At 45.0% G+C, this 21,567-nt stretch overlaps 1 long non-coding RNA gene across 1 annotated transcript; it reads left to right on the top strand.

Annotated features, from left to right (window-relative positions):
• The first annotated feature begins 264 nt into the window (after positions 1 to 264).
• LOC142598767 (uncharacterized) lies at positions 265 to 21,180 on the top strand. Its single transcript, XR_012832732.1, has 4 exons — positions 265 to 1,189; positions 6,704 to 6,818; positions 8,477 to 8,562; positions 15,670 to 21,180. It is a non-coding gene; the product is annotated as an uncharacterized LOC142598767 (long non-coding RNA).
• The last annotated feature ends 387 nt before the right edge of the window (positions 21,181 to 21,567 follow it).

Genomic DNA, 21,567 nt, shown 5'->3' with positions numbered 1-21,567 from the left:
TGAAAATGGATCCAGACTTCACCTGCTTGTGAACCAACTTTAAGGGCGATGCCTGTCCCTTTTTCTTTTAACTTCAGCATACAGTGCATTATCGCCAGTGTGCTTTCTGATCACGTGCTGTGAAGACGTTTTTCTGTAGTTAAAAATATACATGCAGTTTTCTATTTTGGAAACTGTTCCTTCAAAGAAGTAGCAATTCAAAAAATGTCCTGAAAGTACATCTTTTTCACAGATAAGCATGTTGTTTTCCTATTCGTACTCAGATGCTGCCCTGTTTGTACTGAGAGTAATGGCCCCCTGCTGCTACCGCTTGTCTCTGTCCTCAGATCAAGGAAGCCATCAGACAGCTCTGGCTTTTGTGTAACGTTACTTTTTCCTTGAGGTGTTAATAACTTTGTTGGCTGGGAAAGCCACCTTTGATCTTTTCTGTGCTTCAGAAAGTTTACTGAGAAAAGAGTGATTATATAGGGATTGCTTAAGCTTATTTTCTCAGCTGAAAAGGGATGTCTCATCAGTATATCTGCCTGTATCTGATATCCCTTAATTGACAGAGAGTGAATGATCTTTTGCTTAATGGCCTTATCGTGATTTACACTGAGCCCCCATCCTATGATTATAGCAATGTGAAGGGACCTGGAAGGAGGTGTAAATTCAATGTGTGCTTATTTTAAATGTGAGGATGTAAAGGAAACTTGACATAGGAGTTGGGGCCCTGAAGATTTATCTTGGCTAATTGCTTGTTACATGTCATCTGCAGAGACTGGTGCAGTTTCTTTGGGGCCTGCGCTTGAGAAGATTTATGCAAGGTACAAAGAGGCTTGTGGGTGGTGGAAAATTCCCTTTCAGCCTAACTTAGCTGTGCGTGTTCCTGGGCTGCTGCCGTGGGGAAGGTTTTAGAAGGAAATGATCCTATTAGCAGCAAAGCCCGCAGTGCTTGGGCAGGCAAACGCAGAATGCCTCCCTCTTGGAGGAGGAGTTCGGCTTGTGCTGATGTGTGCAGCCGATTTTGGTGCTGCCTTGTATAAATCTCTATTTTTGTGCTTTTAATGCAATTGTGTGCAGCTGAGCTGTCATCTTGCTTTTCTGCGTGCAGCAGTAGCCTGAGGTGCCTCATCTCGTCGCCACCAGAGCAGCTGTGAAAGGCCTGCTGCCTGTTCTGCTATGCAGTAGGAGACGTTTCCCTTATGAGGTGAGCAGCATTAGGCCTGCAACCATGCAGCTGGTAGCAACAGGCTGGTGTAAGTGGTGCTGTTCAGGGCTTGCTACTGTAAAATCATCTCCCCCCCCCCCCCCCTTTTAATCCAGACAGGAGTGAAAGGGAAAAAAAGATGTGAGTTTGCTTTGAGTCATAAAAAGAAACTGTGCTGACAGAAATTCCAGACTGGAAAACCCAGACAAGGCAATGTCTGGGAGAGCAACGCTGAAAAAAGCCGTGGGCAGTCACTTTAAAGCCCCCGGGGATGCTGGACTCCATGTTGAAGGAAAGTTGCTGAAGCTTTCTGGGAGGTGTTAGAGGAGCAAGCATGCTCCCCCGTATGGTGTACATGCATGCCAGAGGAGCAGCTGCCGATGGGACAGCATGCACATGGCAGGCTGAAAGCATGAAGCATCTGCTGCGGGTGTCTGTTTGAAATCACAAAAAGGGGGAAAAAAAAAATAAAATTGGAAAAGAAGTAATGAACAGATAATCCTGAAGGTTGCACACCTAGAAATGCAGTACCCACCCTAACTGCCAGAAATATGTTGACCACCCTGGAAGTGTACAAGTAATTTCTGAGCAGTTCATGGGACAAAAGCAAATCTGAGGGTATGGACCATAGGGCATCTGTACATGCTCTGGAAAGCGATGTAATACTGAAAAGCTAGCCAAGGCTTTCAATCGTGCCTAAGTAAACGGATCTCATCTAGGAAAAATGTATAGCTATGCTGGAAGCATACAAGGAAAAGAAAAATCTCCTGTGGAATAACTAGCTCTTTCAACAACTACGTGTTATGCACCCACTGTGATTTAAAAGTAGGAACATTTTGTCCTGTAGATCTCTTTTTCCTCTTGTCTACAGCCTTTCTGTTTTATTCAGTTTTCTTTCCCGTGTCCTGAGAGGTCTTTGGATGATACACCACAGTATGACTTGTCATTCTTCTACTATTAGGAGGGCAGAAGAGGCTGTAGGAAATACAAAATGTTCTCCATAATTTTGAGGAACACAAAGAGAAAATTCAGGGAGTTGTTATCAATCACAAATGACTTGTGACTGTGAAATATCAAGATTACATGAGCTACTTCTGAGATGTTTCATGTGTCGATCAGGAATTCACTTACAGAAAAATTATCACTGTTCTGTTCTGTATTTGGCATCTTTGTTCTTATGTTTTGAATGGCTTCCAGTAAGGGTTTACAGCAAGCAAAATTTGAAGTCTGCCATACAGCAAAGCTTCACTTTGGATCCACCTATTTTACTATCAGTTTTACTTGAAGTGTTTTGTAGAGTAAGAGTTGACTCTTCGCACTTACTCAGTTTCCTCAGTTTGTGACTGTTCTTTGCAATGCTGTACCATTTGTACTCATGAAAAAGCAGCGAGCAAGAAGACTCAGCAAACACTCTGGAGAGAACAGGACTCTAAAGTGGGCCTTTACTTGTGTGTCTCTGTCCACTTCATGGGTTTCTTTCATCTGCCAGCATCTGTTTTCCCTTCATTATCTTTTCACTCTAGTTCTTTGCTGTGAAACTCACTGGGGTATGTATTTATGATTAAAATTACAGATTTAGAAACGTTTGAGAGGAAAGCGATTAGGAACAGAGTTGCAGCAAGAAAGAAGCAGCACAAGGAAGGGGCTTCCACACCCCCTTTCACAGTTCCACACCATTCGCTCTGTTTCGTACGCTCTTGCTTGGCTGCTTTTAGGACCTAAGTTCTTGGCCTTTTGGGTACGATCAAGCATAGTGTGTAGCGTAGGTGGGTTTCCCATTGATGTCTCAGTTGCATGCATGCATGCACTTAGTGTTCTCTGCTGTAATCAGGGTAGGTTCTCGTAGGCTAGACCTTTGTCCCATCAAGCATTACAGGCCTGCATAGCAAAGATTGAGCAAAGGTGTTATTTCCTTGTTTTCTAAGCAGTGGCAGTGTGTTGCTTTACTCCTCTTGACTGCTAAACACTATAAACATAATTTCACTTTTCTGGAAGCCAGCCAGTGATAACAACAGTGTTTTAATCAGGTTTTAATCTCAGCACACCGTTTAAATACATCTCTGTGTGAGAGCAAGGTACAGCAGTAAATTGTAATTGGGTTCTGTGGGTTTAAGGTTGACTTAATAGGTTATTGGAAATGCCATTCTGATGGAAAATAACGTGCATTGCTGCTATCTCCATGTAAGGGTCTATCATATGATTGCTTGCCAGTCAGAGAAAAATGACTTCATTAGATAGTGATACTATTTTATTGTAATCCTCTTACTGATGGATTTGGGGCTTAATATACAGCATGGTAGATTTGCTTTGTGTACTCCTTTTCTGTTCTGAAGAAGTATTGGCAGAGATTTCCTACCTCCATTATTTTAGGGTCTCTTTTCTGCAGCTTCTAGTTAGGACTGTTTCAGGTTTAAACACTTTGCATTGGAAAGTATGTAATTGGGCTATAGGTAGACCAGAAGGACAATGTGAAGGCTTTCATGAAGAACTATTAAGTCAGCAGCATAAGATGGATGTGAGAAAGCTACCACCTATTCTGCACAGCTATAAATATTTCCAGTAATGGCTAATCGATACAAGTATGGTGACTAAGGCTGAGGAGAGGCCTCACCTTATCCTCGTTTCCAGTTCTCATCAGCTGTGGCCAGGGGGGATCTAGAAGAGATGCAGAGAGGGGCTGCTGGCATTTGAGCAGACTGAAGAGCCCACCTCCCAGGTAGCGAGCAGGACTTATTTAGCCTAAGAAAGGAGAGAGGTTATAGTTGCTGGCTAAACCTGTATTGGGGGAAATGAAGGAGTGGGAGAAGCTCACATCCAGGGGAGGAGGGGAGCCAGAAGACGATGTACTCACAAAGACAAACCAGTCTGAGTTGGCCAGGAGCCATCTGAGGCTGGAAACTGGGAGGAGGTTTCCTACCTTGGGGCTCTGCGTCATCATTTTGGTGTATACAAAGGAAGCAAAATAACACTAGGCTGCTGTGCCACTGTCTGTTAGCAGCAGAGGCCTTGACTTCAAGTCCCAGCTGATAGTTCAGGTTCTATCTCTTCTCTCTGACCAGTGAGCCGTGGCTGCGAGGATGGTGGAGCAGGTCTGGTGTGCGAGCACTGGGTGATAGGACTGGGAGGAGAAGGATCAGCAGAGGCAGGTGGGGCCAGTCTCACACAGCCGTGAACATGCAGCCCAGTCTTGTATCCCCAGAGATGGGCTATAGCTGGGGAGCTGTTGCTGTCTCCTGCCTCCTTATCTTCTTTCACTCACATTAATCGTATTTGGAGATGATGGCAGGAATGTCAAATTGTGTAAGGAGTCAGGAGTGTGGAGTTAATTCCCTGACTTTGTTTCTTTAGTGGAAAGCTTATGGTGCTTCCCCCTGCCCATGTCTGAGTTGCATGTCTGGCACAGACAGAAGTGACTTGGTAGGAAACAAGAGAGAAGGTAGAGTATCATGGAGTAACTTCTTCATTTAAAGTTTTTGGGATCCCCAGCCCCTCTCCCTTCCTAATCCAAGGGAGAGGTTGGGTGGCATGCTGAAACTAAACTTCTGCTCCAAATCCAGATATCCCATCTCTGACTGGCCAGACTGACGTGACTGTCAGCATGGCACAGTGCACACAGACGTCTGTGTGGTGTCATTGCTCGGGAGAACCTCTATAAGGCATCGCCACTGCGGGCTGTGCCGGTCCTGCTCAAACAGGTATCGCCTCCTGAAAATTAATCATGACGTTTCAATCCACCTCTTCTTTCCCATCCCTGAAGGGGAGAATAACGAGCACTTTCTGCAGAGGGGAACTGCCATCATCAGACATGAGGAAGCCATCGCTGGAGGGACAACATACCAAATAAGCTTTATTGATGGCTGCTCCCTGTAAACAAAACTTCCTCTATAAGGCTGGCAGTACTGAAGATATTTGTAACATGTTTCGAGAAGGTGTAAAAGTTCCTGTAGGTGATAAAGCAGGAATAAAATATTAATGGCTGTGCTATGAGCAGATACCTTTAAAAGACAATTGTAACCTCTGGGTTCAATCATGCAGAGCAAACTTAGCATGTGGGCTGCCAGTGCTTACGGCTAACGCAAGTTACGCTGAATACTGTCAGGAGCTTAATTTGATGCATTATTTTAATTTTGCCCTGACATATGAACAATCAGAGGTGTATGTGTTTGCAATCAGTGCAGCAACCTAACGTTCCAGACTGTAAGCGATACTTTCATTAGCCACCTGAAACTTTAACATGTAGTCGAGGGCTTTCTTTGTAATGTATTATTCTGAAACAGATTTAGTCTGCTAGGCACTTTACTTGAGCTAAAGGCACAGAAAGATTTCGTGTATTCTCAGCTCTATCTGAGAGGGCAGGCGTGGGTGAGAGTCACAGATTCGCAGAAGGGCAGGGGTTGGAAGGGACCTCTGGAGATCATCTAGTCCAACCCCCTTGCTAGAGCAGGATCACGTGTGGAACCTGGGGTTTCATGGAGTTACTTGAGTTCTGCTTTAACACCTGTGTTATTTGAGGTGAGTTCTGCAAGTGTGGCTGGATTGTACAGTACCTCATCTTCAACTTGGAGGAACTTACAAGCAGTTTAGAGCATTTAGCTGAGGTAGTTTCTTTTACAGGATGTAGAGCTGATATACCAGCTGCAATTAGGTTTCCTAAATGCATTCTTTATAAACCTCTGGCTTTGCTTCTAATTTGGTGACTATTTCTAAGAGCTAAAATGGTAATGCTGTTTCTGGGAATACCCTTCAGGAAAATTTCTTAGGCTGTGTTGTGCCCTTGATGGGGGGAAAAAATCTTGACGTGCTATCTCTTGTGAGGGATGAAAGACATAAAACTCAGAAGGTGAAGTCACCTTGTTCTTTGAAATGTGCCTTTTGCTGTTTGTGTGATAAAAACCACTGGGGAAATGACAGATCTTTGAAGAATTCAAGCCAACAGACTGGGAAAAGCCCTAGAGCTTGGTGGCTAAATTCTTCGTAGAGGGTATGACCTGACCCAGCCTGCAAATGGTGAAGAAGATCTTGTATCAGTCACTGCTCCTCACTGCAACAGCCGGCTGCAGCCTCAGGTGCTAGACACAGTGAGCCACTGGGGACTGGAGGGGTGAGGATAATTTGGGAGAGTGGGGAGCATATCTGGGCTATAGGCATGGATAAGGAGACTGAACACTTCAGGGATGCTTGGGAGGGAAGAGTAATAGAACTGAGATCCAACAAGGTGGGAGACAGACCAGAGACAAGGGATTGACTGAGCAAGACGACTTGCATGAAGAACCTGTGAAGGATGCTGGAGTTGACAGGACTTGCTTTGCTTTTTTGCCTGTTTGGTTTTTTGTAGGGTTTTTTTTTTGGCCTATGTCTAGAAATTTGCATTCAGGAAGTGCCGAGTTTGCAACAGCTGGTATCAAAGTCTGAGAAATGCCAAAATTAGGGGTTTCCCCCTGCCCTTCTCTCCCATGCTTCTTAGCATTGGAGTTATTCTTGTTACATTGTCTGTCACATGCTATTTTTTCACAGGATTCATGTTTCATTTATTGTACTGGAGAGATGGTTGCTCCTGGCTTGAGCAGGGTTTTGAAGAAGAGTAAGATTCCTCTGGTTCTGCTTCGTTATCTGTTGCAGAAGATAGAAGGTGGGTACTCAGAAAGGGAAGAACTGCACGAAGAAATAAGAGAATCTAACCATCTGCCAGCAGTTGCCATAAAGTTTTGCATGATGCTAATTACATCGTCTAACCCTGACTTCTCACAAGTGGTCACTGGTAACTGCAAGCCTTGGGATATGACTTGCACGAGCCCCGTTTGTTCACAGCTGCCACTGAAGTCAGTCAAGGCTGTAGTCTGAATATAATAATTAGATCAGGTTTTAAGTGCCTCAGCTGACATTCCAAAATGGGTGGGTATTTTTTCCTCAAGCTTTCTGTACGCCAGGCCTCCACTTAAGCAGGGTTAATATATGTTCCTTCACCTCAGATGCATTTTGGGAAAATAATTACTGGCTGGAAAACTCTAACGGAATAGAAAAGATGGTGGTTTTTTTCTCAGTCATGCTCTGGGCAATGTCATACACATATGACCTGAAGGACAGAACGAAGCATGCAAAAGCTGTCCAGTCCCAGAGGAGGAGAGCCAGGCATATCGCATAGATGTGAGGGGACAAGTTAAGGAGCCGGGACTAGCTGGCACATCTGCCTAGAAGCCAGGGCGGCTGCTATTAATGCTGGCTGTGAGGCTACAAAATCACAGACTGTCCAGTGCCTGTCTCAATACATGTTGCAGTGTGGGCCAGGAGTGTGCCTTTGAAAGGAAGCTCTGGACTGATCACCCCTTTGATTTCTCTGGTTCACTTGCTTTGCTGCTGGGGCATGAAAACTGGGCTCCTGAGCTGAACCTGAGCACCTGGTCTGTCCTGCCCTGAGCGGGGCCAGGCTACAGCCTGTCTGAAGGGAAAATCCCTCAAGTGTGGATGCAGCTTCCTCAGTGCCCTTGGCTCTGCAAATCGGCTCCTGTTGGGCCCCATCACTTGCCAGCATGACTAAAGCCCTAGGATCAGGATCTCTCTGTGTAAATTCACATCTGTTTAGACCACTCTGACTTTAATACTACTGGACTTTGGACCACGACTTTGCAGCCTTGATGTGCAGGGTTGGTTTTGGGGAGAAGGGGGTTAATGAGGGATAAGGATGTACACAAATGGACTCACTGCATTTCTTAAGGGACAATCACACTGCTTCACTCTGGTGGTGAGTATGTGACGAGCACGGGTCACAATAAAGCGCCGGCACAGAAATCCGTTCACCTCAACCTTAATTCCAGGAAGAGTTTGTCTGTGTAATTCTGTTCCATTACGGTACATGTATTAATGCACTGCACAAGTCTTCATATACTGCACACGGTTTTCTCACAAATGCTTGGGGCTGGGGGACATTCACGCAGAGGGTGATGTGAGTGCCAGACTGCTGCCAATCATCTGTAGAAAATCATGGAAACCTTCCTGACAATGGGGAAAAAGGGTAGCGCTAGTGAATGAGGATCTAGGGAGCATGAGGGCAGTCAGCCTCCCTCTGTCCCTTGGGCAGCAAGGATTGCACAGCACATGCCACATCCATTTTCAGGCTCATGAAGTACCGGATGGCTGTCAGGATCGGTCAGCATGGCTTCACCACGGGCACATCACACCTGGTCTGCCTGGCCGCCTTCTGTGCGGGTACATCTGCTCTGAAGACAAGGGGACAGCAGAGAATATTGTTTATCTTGTCTCTAAAATGTCTTTTGATGTGGTCTCCCACAGGACTCTCATTTGAAAGCTGAGGAAACGCACGCTGGGTGAAGGAAAGGGAAGATGGATTGGAGTTGGCTGAACTGCTGGACTCGAAGGTAACAGTCAATGGCTCAATGTCCAGGTGTCACAGTGTGGCAAACAGGGCATCCCAACGTCAATAAAAGGGGTCAGTATTGTTCGATATCTTCATCACTGATCTTGGATGATGAGCCAGAGAGCACCTTCAGCCATTTTGTGGATGGTAGAAGGTATGGTAGAGCAGCATTGAAAAACCTGAGGCTTGGGCCAGCAGAAATGTTGTGAAGCTCAACAAGAAGTGCAGGGTTCAGTACCTGCACAGGTAGGGACCAACTTGCTGGGGAGTGCATGGCATATAAGCTTACCTTCTCCGATCCCTTTTATGTACTCTATGCTCCTCAGCTGTATAGACTGTATGTTCTTCAGCTACCTAATGGGTGGCTATGGAAGAGATGTAATATTCTTGGAGCTGCAGGCATGACAGACAGTGGTTGCAAGTTTTGGCAAACTCTGTCTGGATATAAGAAAACAGACTCTCTGCAGCAAGAGTGGGTCAGTGCTGGAGCAGCTGTCCAGGGAGGCTGAGGGATGACCATCCTTGCAGGTGTGTGAAACTCAGCTGTACAGTAACTTTCTTGAGTGAGTGCCTTCATCTAACTTTGAGGTTGGCCCTGTGTTGAGCAGGGTTTGGAATAGATGACCTCCAGAGAGCCTTTCCAACCTAAAATTTTCTGTAATTATGGTCTGAGGAGGCAGTAAACATAGCTCTCCTCAACTTCCTTCTTACCTTTATCTTTCTGTCCTTTTGGAAACAGAAGTTATATGGAGTAGGAGAAGCCCGTGGAACATGGCTGTTGCAGTTGCATGAACTGACCTATGCAGAAGGTGAAATGCTGGCCAAATGCCATTCACTGCAAGTATGCTAGAGAGGGATATTTATGTGATCCCATCTGCTGCTGGCCTTTTTTCTCCAACTGATTGACATTGCTCTCTCTGACCCCTTGGCATGCAAGCAAGGCCCCTTGTAGAATTCCTCGCACTCAAAATCCCCTCTTTGAGACATAAATGAAGCAACGCTTGCCTGGCTGTACTCTTGACCTCTTTACCTTGTTTTCCACCAGCACCTTCGTACCCAGGCAATGTGATCTCCTGCTCACACGCTGTTTTCCAAGTAACTTATACTGGGTGTGACGTGCTGAGCAAAACACAAACAGCAATTTCACTTGTCAGGAAGTTCCTCTGGCTTGACTGCTCATGCTGTTGACTCACTGGCAGGTTTTTAACCTGGAGCACCACTGCTATGGACCCAGTTTTGCTGGAGGACAGTACCTTTGGCACACCTGAACGGCGCTGTGTGTGTGATGTGCCTTTCAGAGATACACAGTAAGTGTTCGATGGCTGCTACGCATTGCCTTGATTGAAGCTCAACACCCACATAGCAATTGGGGTATTCAGTGTGTGGTGGGAACGCAAACCACTGTGTTAGTAATCCTTCTACAGCTGCAGAAGCTATAAAGTATTTGCGTAGAAAATACTTGTAAACAGATAATGGTTACCTTCCATCATTATTGCTTATTCGGCCTATAATGAGGGTTTTTTATGGTCGTTTTATGCGTTGGGAGGGAGGCCAGGGTCAGACTCTGGAAACAGAGTATTTTTTGTTAATTAAGAAAAATTACATTTCAGTTCTAAATTAAATCAGAATACCCTTAAGCTGCCCTGCTGTGAATGCTTTTATGCAGATCTTCTGGCAGACTGTCAAGCGTTGTCACCACTCCTGTGCCCAGTATTTGTTACTTAGGCATGTACTCAGGGATTTCTGGTGAAGACAGGGCAATATTAATGCCTCTGTGCAAGCCCTGAGTGAAACTTCACCCAAACATGGGCACACAACTCAAGAGAGACTTTCCAACCAGAACAAGTGCAGAGAGGCTAGAAAAAAGTTGCATTAGGGATCTGCATCCTAGACTGGTTCATAGGTTGTGCAGAGGCTCCGTAATCATCTGACTTTCTGCATCACACAGCTATAAAACAATACTGCTGAGTTGACTCTATTTTGACCACGGGTGCATGTTTAGAAAAGGGGAGGAGGAAGGAATCTGACCTGAATTTACAAAGGTCCATTAATGGAGAGGTCATCACAGCCCTTAGTAAAATGTCTTAGTTGTAATTACCTGCCATTATCATCACAGTTAAATATTTATTATCTATTTCTAGTTTAAACTTTCTTCAAGCTTGGTCTGTTGAAACTTAGGATGTGTCAGTTTGCTACAGCCAGGGGATTAGAAGCAATGTCTGTTCTGGCATAGATGCCGGTGGTGGTTCCTGTACCTTACCATAACAGTCATTAGAGGTGGGAAGAACTGGGCCTGATTGTACCAGTGGAGTTTCTGCCTTTCCTAATATTCTCACGTACGTCACCGCTCCTGTAACCCTCCATGGAATAAGGCTGTGGTCCTGGCATGCGCTGCAAAAACAATCTCAGCTTTTTCAACTTCTTTGACCTCGTATGTGAGTCCTGTGATATGTGGGCTCAAGAGAAATTGAAAGGGATAGAGTTAAAAAAAATTGCACTGCTTTGTTTTTCAATGTCTGTTTCCAGAAATTTGCTTTAAGAATCAAATCAGGCTGACCAAGCCTGAAATGAGAGAGAGGCATTAGGAGCTCTTTTAGTCACTTGTGGTATAAATCTAAACTGCTGGCATGGTACCCAGAAGACATTTAATTTTGCAGCTGTGTAGCAGCAGCCTATCTTTCTGTAAATCACCTGCATCTATTCATAGTTAATGGCACTGTTGTTTTGTTCTCTTTGACCTTACAAACCAGAGATGCGAGGATTAGGTTTCCAGACACTGTGAGTCTTTTTCTTAGCGATCAGTTTGAATTTCAGTTTGAAGTGAGCCAGTTGACTGCCTAGTGAGATATAGCACACCTCGGAACTAATTAGTCTCGGATGTAGTTGTAAGTCATCAATGACACCTGCCTGTGCTACTCTACCTGGTTAGCTGGCATTGACTCCACGGTACGTGAAATCTGCTGACTTTATTGAAGGGTTGGGCTTGCTGCCCCACCTAGAAAAATAAGGAAGTTGAAAGACACCGTCTAAATAATGTTTATAGAGGATCTGAGCCAAGCAGCCTGGTGAGAAGAGACTGCTAGAAGAGACGAGAACGGTGTGGAGTCTGCTGATTACCTAGTTTAATAAAACCAGAAAATAGATGCGTGTATGTAAGCAGGGAGAATGAATATGTAGACTATGTATCATGCACAGGTTGCTTGAGAGTAGGCTGGAAAAAAGCTTATTCATGTGATAACATGTAAATTAATGGTCAGCTTTAGAGGTCAGCTGTGGCTGTTCCTTATCAGGACTTTATAGGGACAACCATTTAAAAGACTTCTCCGTATAGGTCTTAAAAGTAAGTACCATGTGTTTCTGTAACTGAGAAACTACAAAATTTTTACTTGTGTGGTTGCATGAATAGAACAACGTGCTTTATGTATGAGCTTCACACACATTTGAAAGCTGTATCTGGTTCTACATGACCCTGCTAGCTGTTCAGAGTAAATTTCGCTGGAAACCTTGATGGCTTTAAGAGATCTCGTTCTAAATATCTTGACGGAAGACATTCTTAATATGTTTTTACTAATTCTAATCACTGCTGCATTCATTAAAAAGATTTTGAATCAAAATGGTTATGAACTCCCTACGCCTATTTTTGTACTCTTTCCATTTCCAGAAGGATTGCTTGTATGCTAGCTAACACACTGCAATTGCAATTAATCACAGAAGTGTTTTTCCCTTCTCCTCTTACTTCTTTCCAAATAATTAGTTTTAATTGGGGAGACGGTGATTATTACATAGGCATTAACTTTCCAGTACTCTTCTTTTGCTCTCGGACAGAGTGATTCATAAAATATCCATCCATTTGTTTATGACAGAGCCGATATCTACATTTTGCTTCCACAGTCTTTTTGATAAAGTTGCTTTCAGATATTTCATTAAAGGGGCTGATCTAATTCTTTGAAGTTTTACTGTTGGCTTCCTTAAAATCTGGATCAGTCTTAAAACTGATCAGTTCTTGGCCAGATAACACCCAGTGAATCTGGATAAAGATGTTGAATAAAGCAGCATAAAGGATTATCTTTGTTGCATCTGAGCCAACCTACACGCACGTCACCTTATCTTTGGCTGCCAACTCCCTAAAGTGATTTTGTTTTTCTTCACTAAATAATGCATTAATCCAGTGGACATAGGCTAAAAAAAAAAAAAAAATCAAACAAAGTAAGCATTTTGTCTTTTTCTCCTCTTCTTCTCTTCTTCCATCTTTCTGGTCCTGCGGCTGAATTCAGAATTTTTTGCTCAAAATCCTCTCCACTCAGAACCTCACTCATTTCTTCAAAGCTAAAAGACATTTGAAAGAGCCTGTTATGTTTCATTTCATGCCCCCCACCCCCCGGCACTGCTGCGTGGAAGCTTAAAACCGCTTGCTGTCTTCAGCCTCTCCTCCCCCAGTGACGGCAGCCTCTCACCTCCTCCTTCCCCTCAGCTTCTCACCAGCCTACGTAGAAAATGTTACTTCTTGCAGCCGTCACACAGCAAAGCGCTGCCCTTCCTGCCTGCCCCTTCACCTCCAAATGCCATCAATGTGCTACCCAGAGCCATTGACTCTTATTTTCCTCTAATTCTACTTTAGGTCCCCTCAGTCTGTTTTTTGTCCCCTACCCAATGTGTTTTGCAGCTACATCCTGTCATCCATGGAAGCTTTGTGACCGTTGCCTCCTGATTCCCCTTTCTTTCAGGTCCTAATCCCTTCCGTCCTGGGGCAGAAGGATGCTCTCCCTCAGAGCTTTCCTTTCCAGTGCCCCTCTGAGTGATGTCAGCCTCAAACACGGCTTCAGCTAATATCTTCTTTCTCCCCGCAGCTAAAATAAGTCATGATGCATTCTCCTAACAGCCCTTGGTAGGTACCTAGCCATGGCCAAAAGGCTAGATCTTTTCACACTTGATCACAACCATCTGTATCACTGTACTTCTTGTTACTCAGACCTGTAATCTTAGTTTCCTATGGTTTGGTCCTAATGTTCTGGCTTTGTCTAAATATTTCTATTTATGCCTGTACTGTTTTCCAGATGAGCTCTCATGTCTCTTCACACTCCTGTGTTATTTTCCCAGTCTCAGCCATGCTGTTCCCATATGACTGAAAGAGCTGCTCTCCATTTCTGGTCTCTTTTCTGATGGTGCCCATTCACTAATCAGTTGTTCAAGCCTCCTTCTCTTCCTGTTTGTTACTCACTTATTCCTCCTTAACGTCCTCTTACTGCCTCACCTCTTCTGTGTCAGCAGAAACCTCTCTCAGACTCCTCCATAACTTTGTTCAGCCCTGCTTGTCTGGCTTTTTGGCTTCTGAGGTCATGGACGCGCCCTTGGTGAAGGCCAGTTCTCCAGTGGGGAAGGTGGCCGTGGTGCTGCTGCCCTCTCTGATCCCCAGTGATGGAGGCAGGTGGTCCTGCCTGTGTCCTGGCAGCTAAGTGTGGGGAGATGTGTGCAACCACACCTCCTGGCTGGGTGACATCATCCCAATGCTGTCATCCCTGCTGACCGCCCCGCCCCCACCACTCACACTCTTCATCTTGCCTTGGCAGGAGATGTCCCAGCACACGGGTTTTCGTTGCTGGGGCAGCAAACATCCAGTTTGCCTTCTTGGCTGAGATGTTTGGAGCCAGCTCCCTCTCCAAGTCCTCCAGTGACCATCCAGTGATCTTCCCTGAGCACGTGTTTCCACAGCACAGCCCACAGAGCAGAAAAGCTGAAGGCTGTGACTCAGAAATAGTGATGCCCTGATTTGGACAGGCTGATGAAATTCATCCCTTCGGCCACAGACCAGGATGGCTGGCCTTTCCGCTGAAGCAGCCTGCTCCGCTATGACAACCCAAAATCAGCATTTAATCAAAATATAAAAAACTACTATATTCTTCTTCCAATACTTGCCTCTGCCAAAAAAAAAAAAAGACAAATGCTTATTGTTTAGGAGGTGGAAACTTGCCTTGCTGTGTCTGCTCTGCTCTTAATTGGCAAAGAACAACAGACATATTATTATTTTGCTATGTTCTCTCCAAATTTTATCTTCCAACCCGCCTATGCATTTTGAAGGCTGCTAGACGTTTTGGGCCAGGGATGTCATCAGGAGGTTTCTAATGCTTGAGCTGATGATAGTGATGAGGTTCAAGCTGAAGGGTGCTCTGTGAAGGGCCCACACCACTTTATCTGTAATCACTTTATAATTGAAATTGGATTGCTGCAGCGTGGACTCCCAGAGTATTCTTTGAGTGGGGTCATGAAGACAGCAATCAGTAGTTTCCAGGAGAACACCACATCGCACTGCTTTCCACCTGTAGGAACGTGATCTCTCTTCTGCCTTAATGCTGTCAGCTCTTCATAATGTTTTTCCCATCTGACCCACATTTACTTTTGTAAGCATAATGTCTGGGAGTTTCATGAAAATGTGTCATAGGCTGACTCACAGTAAAGAAGCAATCAAAACAGGACAAGAAACTTTCTTGCAGGCAAAGCAGCGTCTCGTGCGTATGTCTAATTGATGTTATTCGCTTTTCTCATGCCGGGTTGCAACCAACCAAGAATTTCAAAGCAGGGAAAGAAATGAATGCTTAAGGTTCAGCTTTGCCTTTGGTGAATCCCAGGCAGCACTTCCGAAACGAAATCCCCCGTACTGCTATTAAGGAGGGTAGTACCTGGGCCTAGCACATGAACCACAGGAAGTCGTGACTACAGATAGGATGCTCGAGCACAACACCGTGACATCCTCCTCCAGGCTCCTAGAAAATCTATTCCAGAGCACAGTCTCAGAGAAGGGACTGTGCTGGTGTATAGTGCCACACCGGCATTGTAAAGCTATAGGGGAATGCCTTCTGAAATGGGGCACAGTGCTACATTTCAATGGGTCCTTTTTCAGCTAACAGTAGTAATCAGAGAACAAGATGTCTCTCGGTGGAAAAAATACCATGTGAAAAGAGAGATGTAAGATTATATGTACACAAAAGCCAAGCATGACAAGAGTGAGGTAAAACATCTAAGAAGATAACGATGTCCTAACAGGACCAGAAGGGAGAGTACCTTGAGAAATGCTGATCCTTGTCTGTATTTCCGTCTCCCTGAAAAATGTTAGTGCAGCACTGCAGAAACGGGAGAGGCCCCCAGATGCCAATAGATGTCTCCTGTACCCATGGAGATGCCACCTGCTGCGCCCACCATCCAGCTGGACAACCACCCATGTGGGTGGCTGGCACCAGAAGGGATTTGGGATGCCACCAACTGCAGAGTGCTATCCTGCTTTTTAAAACAAGCTCAACGCCAGATGGCAGAAGGGTCCCTTGCCATGGTGTGTGTCGTCTCACTGAACTTCAGGACACCCTGGCGTGACATGAGCCCAGGTGACAGCACTTTCTACCCACGTGGGGTAAGTTCTTGGGCCGTTAGCTTTCAGCCTGGTCCAGGTGCTGCTGCACTTAAGCACGTGCAGCAGTCCAGAAGAGTGCAAGTGGGGCTGTGTTAAGCCACAGTTCAAAGAGGGATGGCAACACAGGTGTAACTTGACCCATTTTCACTGTGGATTTGCTTGCAGAACCCTCTCTTGCTTGGTAGGCAAACTGACCCCGGGTACGCAGAGGTGGATGGAGATCAGCGCCCAACAAGAAGACATCCCGCTCCAACTCTGTGCCTGTCAAAAGCCCTGATGGGGCCAGCAACAGAGAGAAATAGAGGTCTTGCTATTTTTTCAGGCATGTGAACCAGCACAATGGAAAATATTTGTGATATTCTGAAAATCCAAGCTGATGCTTACCAAATGAGACTGAAAAATTCCTCGACTCTGTGCTAGGAAATAGCAAAGGAACTGACGTGGAAAGAGACCTCCTTTGGGTGAGCTAACCGCATCCTCAGCTGCCTGTGCCAGCACGGCAGCTGCTCCCAGCCCACCGGGTGCTACCGCTTCTGTCGCCTTCCCTGGAACTCTCCGATTAGGAAACAGGTGCTGTCATGAAAATTTGCAACTGGCCTGCTCCGACCGAGGAGAGAGGCTCGGATGCAACGTAGAGAATGACAAGAGTAAGTGTTTATTCATGTGCATGAGGTGTCCCAGCAAATTGGGGCACCCCAGATGTGGTTTCACACAGTTCCTATACCCTTCAGACATTCACAGTACAACACTATTTGACTAATCACTAACACCCAGGCTACTGATTACTAATCATAGTAAAACTTTGCAAAGCAACTATATTTTTGCCACGTTCTTGCTGCTTGTCTACTGATCCAGACATCCCTGGAGTCAGTCTTGCTAGAGTCACTTATCTAGGAGGCCAGATGATGCTGGGAGAGTTTCAAAGATGTGTTAGAGGGGGTAGGATGCCAGCGGTATCTTGGTTGTCCAGGGGTATCCTTTATCCTTCACAGTCAGCATTAAGCTTCCAAGAAGCAAAGTCCTTATTTCCAGGGACGGACTGTTTAGTTCGTTTTACTTAAGCGTGAACAATACCAATGTCTCCAGTAAAATGCCACTACTTTATTACATTACAGTGTATAATGTGAACTAATACATATTAACAAAATTAATACACTTTCACACTATAAAGAATGAATAGTTTGGGAATTTTGTTAACAGTGCGCTTATCTCAGAGTGAGGAGCCGCTTGCTCTGCCTGGCGGATATCAGAAGGAAATCCAGCAGTACACTTTAATTGTCTCCTTTTGCATCATAGGATGTTAATGATTTGTTGGATAATTATTAAGCTGTTTAATCTTCCGGTCAGCCCATGCAGGATGTATTTAAGAATAATATTTTTTGTACATGATAACGTGCATGTCACACTGAAAGACAAGATCCGTCTCCCTGGCTGGGATATTGTAAGGAAGCATGAGAACCTCCAGAAACAGTCCTGTGATTCACAGTAGCTGGATTAATGTATTACACATCTTCTGGGGGAAAAAGGAATCTTCATTATGTTTAACATCAATAGATTTTAGCTAGCACCTTTTTCATCACTGGCACTACCCTGCAACTTTCTTATAAAAATGATGTCTCTGCAAAAAGGTTTTCTTTTAAAAAAAATAAAAAAAAATATTTGTATTTCTGCTATTTCAGCTGGGGCAAATTCATTAATCTGACAAAGACTTTAGTAGTAGTAATCATACAGTGACCTTTTCTTTTGAAAGCTGGAAAGCTTGTAATAAATGAGGCAGTGATTAGGGAGGAGGAATGCAGCTGAGTGCTGGCTGGAAGGACAGCGTTCTGCGCTCTGCCATGGGTTTTCGTTGTGCCTAAGTGTAAGGCATTTACATCATACCTTGGGAGGGGGATCGCTAATTGTATAGCTCTCATTTGCAGAGTACTCAATCATCTGAGGCCCAAACTCAGACAGAAGTCTCAGCACCTCCATCCAGTTGCAGCTCACCCGAAGGAAGCTGTACTTCTGAAATAATCTGCGTATCTGAAAAATTGTATTCTGAAATTTCATTCACTAAATCGAGTGCCCCAACTCAGTGTCCGCTCTGGACTTAATTCACCTGTACCTCAACTTCCCAGCTGTTAAAGGGTGTACCAGTATTCCTTTTGACTCACGCTCTTGTTGAAAATGTAAATGTGTGTGTATTTGTGAAATATTCCACTGCTGTACCCTGAATTGTATAGAAAACCACATGGGGAAATTTATAATTCTCCTACTGCAGCAAGGTATGACTAATACAAATTAAAAGGTGCAGGAGACTGCTCAGTGACCAAGGAGAACATTACTGTTTGGATGCCCATTAACCAAGTATCTTCTTTCCTCTGGCATGCATCCTGTAGGGAAAATAGTATGTGATTAATTAAAATCGTATCAGGTTAATGCAGGAAGGAGACATTAAATAAGTACACGCAGCCTTAATTATGCTGTATCTTAATTTTTGTGTCTTTCACTTTACAACTTCAGTAACATTTTAGCATGCACTGATTACATCTTAATTAACTTATTCCAAAACAATAAAAGACAGATTTCTTCCACAAGATCATCAAAACAAACTGGAGTTTAACACTTGAAGCTACCTTGGAATAGAAAAGCATTAGAGGAATTAAAAATGCTCTCCAAATATGTAAATGCTGTCATTTCAAAGTTGCTTCATCTCCTCCTTTCCCCTTCAAACTTCAAGTAAACTTCTACCCTGCGGAAACCCTGGGAAATCTGAGCCTGGGGAAGAAGCTGAAAATTAGGCTACAAATTTAAAGGAAACCTCGTGTCAACTTTGATGTGTGTAACAGTGACTCAGCGGAGTAAGCACCTGTAATTCTCCCCTTGGAAAGCGGATGGACTTCTGCATGTTGCTTGAGAGAGTGTGATGAGGCCACTCCTAAGTGGAAGCATACTATTAACAGGAAAATAATACTGCTCACGGGGAGCACCTCTAACAACGTGCCACATAGTGGCTAATTTTGGGTGATGGGTTTGTTTTTTTTTTTTTTAAATGATGAAGCCATCAGAAGTTTTGCCATGGTTTTGGTGAGTACAAGAGGAGGCCCTTCATCTCCTGCGGTAGGCAACATTTCAATCCTATGCAGTAGCTACAGCTTTTCTTCTAACAAAAATTATAAATCAACTTTGGTGTTTCAGGCGGCTTTCAGATCCTTTATGAAAAATCCATTCTGCTTTGTGGCTGTCGCAATCTGTCACTTGTAGGTCGTCCAACAAGCAGCCATAAACCACATGACTGCGTCATGGGGCACCTGTTCCACCAGAACTTCTTGGCACGAGTCTCCTATGTCACGTTTGCTGAGGTAGGCATAATACTGATAATTTCAGTGAGAAGCATGAGCTTCTTAACTATAGGTCATTAAGAATTTTACTTTAGTTTCTTTCCCTGTGTTTCTTGCTGTTTCTTAGGCTATTGTGCTTTCCTGCAAAGTATTAATGCTTTGGGGTGGCTCAAGTGGCGAGTCCACATTTTCATTGTCCAGCCAAGATCCGTGTCTCAGTGAACTCTTATCAATGTCACAAAGGGGAGCTGTATCAAAGTGGCTTTGTGGCTCAGATAGGGAAACAGCAGATACAAGCGCAGGGTAATGCCGTGGCCAGACGTACAAATGAGCCATGTTCTGGAGCAAGAAGACTTGCAAAAGAACATGACCTCCAAAATAGGCATCAAGGAGAAGAGCGATGCAGGTGCGCCCAGGTGACGGTGGCAAACAATCGTGTACATGGGAAGAAGGGAAAAGACGCCATGCTGAGTCAGTTTGAACAGCAGCGAGGTAATTTTGTTCCCTCACAAATAGATGTCTTGAAAAAAACAGGCTGCATGCCAAGAGGCTATTGATCATGTTGCTAAATAAAGTAGTAGCCTCACTTAGCGGTAGGCTCTTCCAGAAGCATCTGCAAAGTGCTGATGAGGAAAGGAGCGCAGCCATCCCAGCACGCCGGCACGGCACGACCCAAGCGCAGCAGCAAATGCAGGGGCTGACTGACCATGTTGAATACCACCACCTGCGCCGGTGTCCACCAAGCTGCTCGTCAGAAGGGACGACCGGAGGCGAAGGGCCGTCACGCAGCAATCCTGAGACACGTGGGGAAAAGTGGCGTGGCAGGATGGGCACACCTGCTCCCCCCTTCCGCAGGAAAGCAAGGAGGGCTGCTGGGGAGTTCCCAGGCAAAGAGCCTAATGGCCAGGGGAGCAGGACAGGAGCAATCAGCAAAAACGCTGCCGCTCCTTGTTAGGGCCCCAGGAACGAGGGAATAACACTGGGGAGGTGGCTGATGTGGCGAGTCCACATTTTCATCATCTGTTCAAGATCCTGGGGCTTGTCCTTGATAGGGCAGAGCAGAACTAGGCACGCTGCTTCTGTCCTCTATGCGATGAGTCATGTCCCCAGCTGGCTTTGGTAAAATGGCAATGAGATTCAATCTCATCGTAATTCCAAGTGAAAATTTCAAGAATAACGGAATAGCAACGGGATGCTGAGGTCAGCTTCTGGGTAGAATCCTTGGGCCAAGGATGGTGGTGCAAGTGTTGGACTGGTGTGCATTGCTCAAAGAACCATTACTAGAAGCATTAATAGTGCAAAATGGGTACGTCATGGAACAAGTTAATGCACACACACCACTGCTTTGCAAAGCAACTCCAGTTCTACGGCCACCATCCACCTGCTCCTTTACTGATCTAGACATCCCTTGAGTTAGTCTTGCTACAGTTTCTTATCTACGATGCCAGATAGGGGGAGGGTGTCACAGAGATGTCGAGGGGTGAGGATGCTGGCATTGCCTCAGTAGTCCAGGGGTATCCTTTATCCTTCATGGATGGCTTTAAGATTCCAAGAAACAAAGGTCCTTACCTTCTGGGTGGGGGCTGTCCTTCTCCTCCTTGCCATGAGCTGGAGTCCTTTGGTGATGACTGTTCACACTTACTTGACTATGAAGTATATGATGTAAACTATACACACCTTAAGAAAGTTAATACAATTTCATACTATAAGGAGTAATTGGTACAATATTTAAGGAATGAGGTTTTCCTAACACGAGCTAAGGGGCTGTCATTTGGGGGCTTCAGGCCTAGCAGGAGAGAGGCAAAGACCAGAACACCCTCGACTGTCCAGCCACAAGCCCAAAAGTAGCCGGACGTGGGTACCTCATCATTCCGCGGAGGCTCTCCGCTCCTCCAAACGGTTTATAAACGTTGCTTTTTTTTTTTTTTTTTTTTACTCCTGTTATTCCTGCGGAGCAAGTTGGATTCCTTTCTGACTCACGCATGATTAACTAACTTCCAGCTGCATTATCTTTATTGTTGCTGCCGATGCACAAGCCAGCGCTCAGCAGGACTCGCGGATCCCAAGCTGAGCTGGCAACGCTGCCACTTACAGAAAAGGATTTTTCCTGAGAGTTGCGGCGTTTGGGAAATGTTATGGGGCTTGTTTATTTATTTATTTCAGAGAGAACACGTGCTTGCTTTCTCGGGGACCGAGGAAATACAACCAAACAATAACGGATAACATACACCCCGACCCACCCCGTACGGTGGTGCTCGCAACATGCGGAGGAGCCGCACCCGGC

The sequence above is a fragment of the Balearica regulorum genome, chromosome 1, assembly GCF_011004875.1.
Source record: "Balearica regulorum gibbericeps isolate bBalReg1 chromosome 1, bBalReg1.pri, whole genome shotgun sequence".
Lineage (NCBI taxonomy): Eukaryota > Metazoa > Chordata > Aves > Gruiformes > Gruidae > Balearica > Balearica regulorum.
This window is presented reverse-complemented; position numbering and strand designations above follow the sequence as displayed.